General features: G+C 36.6%; 1 long non-coding RNA gene across 1 annotated transcript; it reads left to right on the top strand.

The window, feature by feature from the left end:
- The first annotated feature begins 1,000 nt into the window (after positions 1 to 1,000).
- Positions 1,001 to 2,594, top strand: LOC141621330 (uncharacterized). The gene is made up of 3 exons (XR_012532234.1): positions 1,001 to 1,430; positions 1,772 to 1,839; positions 1,926 to 2,594. It is a non-coding gene; the product is annotated as an uncharacterized LOC141621330 (long non-coding RNA).
- Positions 2,595 to 5,246: the final 2,652 nt, after the last annotated feature.

The following is a 5,246-nucleotide window of genomic DNA, read 5'->3' as shown; positions in this document are numbered from 1 at the left end:
GTTCGACGAGTTTGACTGTCATGAATCTCTATTGCAAAAACCCAAATCACAACCACCTATCAATCCAAATCATCAACATCTGCCCATCGCATTCCCATCATACTTCTATCATTCTCTCCAATATCAGCCGCCCAATTGGGTTTCATGACTACCACCTTGCCAGAGTTTGTTGTCTTTAAGGGTTTATATGTTTGACGACAATCTGCGGTGACTCAAGGTGATAGCGGAAAATCTTCGGTTTTGGCCGTTGAGGAAGAATCATACTGTTGAGTATTGAATATATTTAGATGTTTGGTTAGTTGCTTCATATAATAATTTTTTAGTCTCTCATTCTGAAGCAAATTTCACAACATCATGAAATTGGTCGGCATGGTAAGTAATTCAGTATATCTCATGCACGCCCATATGAAGCAATACCCTCTATAGTATTGGTTCTGTGTGTTTTTTTGTTTGTTAAAGAGTTCTCGTCATCTTGACGAATTAAAAATAATGTGTATGTCATTGTAAAAGTATATATCGATTATTAATTAGATCTTTTAATAGTATAATTGTTCAGTTTTCGGAGTTTCAACATAGAGGATCGGAATCAAGCTTCATAATAGAATTTTTGCTTTTATTAACGACTTTGTCCGTACGAAGTATAAAACAAACAAGTATTAATTTTACGCAGTAAATATACATCACTACCACGATACGTTGTGATCAATATAATATAATGATCAATTCTTAAAGTCAATGAGTTCGTAACTCCAACGTCCCAACGAAATGTACAAATAAATAGATAGCACTTTTGAGTTGTACTGGTTGATCAGGTTACATACGGGGGTATATTGTTGTAGAGTTTGCGTAGGAATTGTGAGCTATCAAGATACATGTTCATTGAGATATAACCATAGGATTTAAGCAATGTATTTACGAACACGTGTATCTAAAACCCTTTTTTTTCTAAAGCCCTTATAAATGTGTGAAGTTGTGGAAATTAGTAGCTTATGAACAGTAGGACAGTATACTTCATGCTACTCACGTGAGATACAGTATATGCACTGTTGTTGCTCTTTATTCTTCTTATATTATTGTTTCTCTCTTGCTTCTCTTCGTCTCTCCTCCTCCTCCTTTCCTAGAGCTGGTTAGTCTCTACTCTTTCATTCTCCTTACTCTCTCCCTTTCTCAGCCACTCATTATTTTCCTTTAGTCTTCTCTTCATTATTTTCCGACATTCATTCATTCTCCATTTCTCTATCTCTTAATTTGTCCTTATTGTCCCTTTTCCAAGCTTCCCAGGTGCTCCCTTCAATTACCCATCGGTATTTTGGTATGCTACCGGTGCGGGGTCCATCAATTGGTTGATGATATCTGGGTGAAGAAACAATTGATAATCGATTACATTGGTTGCCGTTTCCCCTTCGTCAGGCCGTCCTGGGGATTCCAAGGTGATTTTATTTAATTATAGTGTTTCTTGATTGAATGTTTTCTATTTTAGATGATTGATTTTAGGATTTTATAGGTGGTTTATTCAGTTTTAGAGTTGTTTTTTGGGTTTTTCTGGGTTCACTGATACCATTTCTTAGCTTATTGTTAATGTATAAGAACCATTGATTGCATTAATTGAACCATGGCCCCTTCTCTATTTCCCTTTCCAATTCTCAATTCGTTTCCTCTATCATTTGATTGTTGGTTTTTTTGATACGGGTTGTTTTAATACGAGTTGAGAAAATGCAATTGCTTTGATTTGGTCTTATGTTGTATTCATAATTGATTTGTCTGTGTATAGAACATCGGAGCAGAAAATGATGGCATCAATGGTGACTGAAAGTGACAAGTGACGGTGGAGCGTTGGTGGTTGTATCGCACTTTCAGTTTTAGTTTACACTCACACTTCTTTTTCCCCGTTCTGATCTTGTCGTCGTCGCTTTACTGGGTTGCAGGTCAGGATTCATCCTCCAGCCAAATCTGCTATCTATTTGGTTAAAATGGTAACAAAATGGGCAGTAAACCACAAGATGAATCCTGATAAGACATCCTAGAGGGAATCCAAGGTTGATGCTATTACTGCCATTGATCGAGTCTCTACAGAAGCATAGATCTTTGCTGCCAGAAGGACATTTGCTACGTTTGATACTGTGATTGCAGTCCTTTCCCCTTTTGCAAGTCTCATTGCTTCCTCCTGCCCAGGAAAAAGTTATCAGAAAATGGTGATAGTTCTATCAGGCCTTTGTCGGTAACCAGTTCCAACACGAAAGTTTAATTTGTGTGTAGCCTAAGTTAGTCCCGCAAGAGATGGTCTCACACAATGAAATGCGAGATAAACTAATTTAGTAATTTACACGTTATCAAACCATATTAAACGATGATTAGTAGATAAATGTGACAGTCTCGCAAAAACAATCGTGTGAGACTCTCTCGGTTAAGTAGTTGTTTAGAACCACACCTGAATAGAACTTGCTGAGGAAGAGCCAGGCTCATCTCGATGGTTGCGCTTCATTTAATCCTTGGATAATCTCCTCTTGTCTCTTATAGTACGCTTCAATCTTCCATCTTTTTCCTGAACAAGGGTTGAAAGTTAAGGTAAGATCAGATTCTTTAGCGATTTTTAAGAGCGCTATTGATAAAATTTGTATGGTATGAACTATGAAGTCGGAAACTCATTAGTATAAAAAACTGCCATATGGCTTCCCTTGCACAATGGAAAAAGTATGGTTTGCATGAAAGCGGAAATCTTACTTAATCCCAACACGTTGGATTTGCCTAAATCTCGATCAGCAGGAAGCTTGAACATGTCGAGGCTGAGTTGCCATGGCGGGTCGATTTCGGTCTCAACAAAGGTATGCGGAGATGTAGCGGGCAACAAGATAGTTTCGGTCTCAACGCCATAATGTTGTTGTCGAAAGGAGAAATGGTATAAACAGACATGTTTTGCCTCCATCATTTGATTGTTGGTTGTTTTGATACGGGTTGTTTTAATACGAGTTGAGAAAATGCAATCGTCATTTATACGGGTTGCTTTGATTTGGTCTTATGTTGTATTCATAATTGATTTGTCCATGTATAGAACATTGGAGCAGAAAATGATGGCATCAATGGTGACTGAAAGTGACAAGTGACGGTGGAGCGTTGTCGGTTGTATCACACTTTCAGTTTTAGTTTACACTCACACTTCTTTTTTCCCCGTTCTGATCTTGTCGTCGTCGCTTTCTCGGGTTGCGGTCGATTCATCCTCCACCAAATCTGCTTTAGGGTTGCGCGATCATTACTCGGGGGGATACCGACTGCGGTGTTACTATGTGAGTACATTGCTTTGTCTTTTCGTTCAGATCTATTTGTGTTTAAAACCCACATCTTATTGATCTGTTTAGGCTTAATTATAATAGGCTTTGAATAAGTAAATTAGGGGATACTAAATGGTCATTTTGTAAAGGTTACTTATAGCTAATTATGCCTTTTGTAGATTGAAATTAAACGTATCCTTATTTATTTAATTAAGTTACTCACCCTGGCCTTAAAATCAAAAGTTTAGTGATCTGTTCTAGGTTGATTCTAGCTTTTTATGACGATTAATTTGGGATTACATAGATAGTGAATAGTTCTCATTGAAAGTTAGCTTGAACTTTTTTTGAGTCGGTCAATTTGATTGGCTTCTAATTTCGGTCCGTTTATGCTTATTTTGTTATACTAACGGACATTCATTAATAGGGTTTTCCAAATTGGTGATCAATAGTAGAAAATGTGAATCTTAAAAGAGGTTATCCTAGGACTGGATTATGTATTGTTTGAAATTTTTCTTACTTTTGATACTCATTTGTAGGTTGTATCATCCGCGTCATAATCCACGAGGGTGTCACTTGTGATGGGTCAACTAAGCAAGTCATTACCATGATCATTTATTAAATTCAGGTAATCATACTATTACTTAACTGGTAATGGCCTAATGGATAAATATATAACCAATTGTGTAAAACTAAGTACAACTGTGCAAGTGATTAAAACTCAAAAGTTGGTATGGTCTCTGGAATGCAAAGACTTGGAATTAGTTATATTTCTAGGAAATCTTACCTAGGACTCTTAAGAGGGCTAAACAATAGCATTTCCACTTTATCAAGACTTTGCATTAATGGTTAGACTCCTCAGTTAATGTATCCACTCTTTTGGCGATGTTTTTTTGTCATCTCCTCTTTAGATGAATCGCTACTTTTAGCTTTTCGTATATCCAAAGAATTTATAATGTAAAGTACCTTACCTTCAATCGTCTTAGTCCCTCTTTAATTTGTACGTAATTTGTAAGAATTGGCGTGCAAAGCTGTTTGTAAGGTTACTTGAATGCAAACTGAGACCTTATATGTTAATTGAATATAGCCACAATTATTTATCTAATTAAAACTTGACTCTGCAACCCTATCTAAAGAGAGGATATTTAGCTCTTTAGCCTTCTTTTAGTATTATGTAGATACCTTTTATACCATTTATCCTTCTGACAACAACATTATGGCGTTCTTTTGCAAAACATGTCTGTTATCTTAAGAGAGGATATCTAGCTCTTTAGCCTTCTTTTAGTATTATGTAGATACCTTCATACCATTTCTCCTTCTGACGACGACATTATGGCGTTCTTTTGCAAAGCATGTTTGTTTTAATAGTGTTGATGACTTTGTTAGTATGTTTCGGATGAGCTCAACAAGGTTGTCGGTGAAAAGGATGTAGTGAACATGAAAATTCGATCAAAAGTCAAAGCCAAAGGACCGAAACACCATTCCCTTTTGCTGAAGGTTTGGATATTCACTTCTATATGATATTAGGTGTACTTTTGTTTCAACCATTGTTAGTCCAAAGTCCAAACACATTCATATGCAATTAGAGTGTCCATTGCTTCCTCTGTGTTCTCACCTTCTTATTGGTAATCTTATTCAACCACCGCTTGTAAGATGCTTTGGTTGTGAACCCGCGATATTTGTGATTTTGAGTTGCAAGCATGTGATACCCAACCCAAAGATAATAGCCGGTTTTGAAGGAGTTTGTATTCTCTGGAAGGCTTGATAATTTATGCGATTCATTTTGTTCTTTGAAGGTTTGGCTTCAAATCTCTCTCGAATCACATCATTTGAGGCTTTGAGGCAAGTGCCTAACTTCTTTAATTGCATTTGGAATGCAGATCCTTTGTCTTTCAATTTGCATTTTGAAACCACAAAAATGAGTGTCTTACCAATGCTTATGATCATACCATATAAACTTTAATGCTTTTGTATGGGTTTTTG

This window comes from Silene latifolia, chromosome X (genome assembly GCF_048544455.1).
Source record: "Silene latifolia isolate original U9 population chromosome X, ASM4854445v1, whole genome shotgun sequence".
NCBI classification, from domain to species: Eukaryota; Viridiplantae; Streptophyta; class Magnoliopsida; order Caryophyllales; family Caryophyllaceae; genus Silene; species Silene latifolia.
This window is presented reverse-complemented; position numbering and strand designations above follow the sequence as displayed.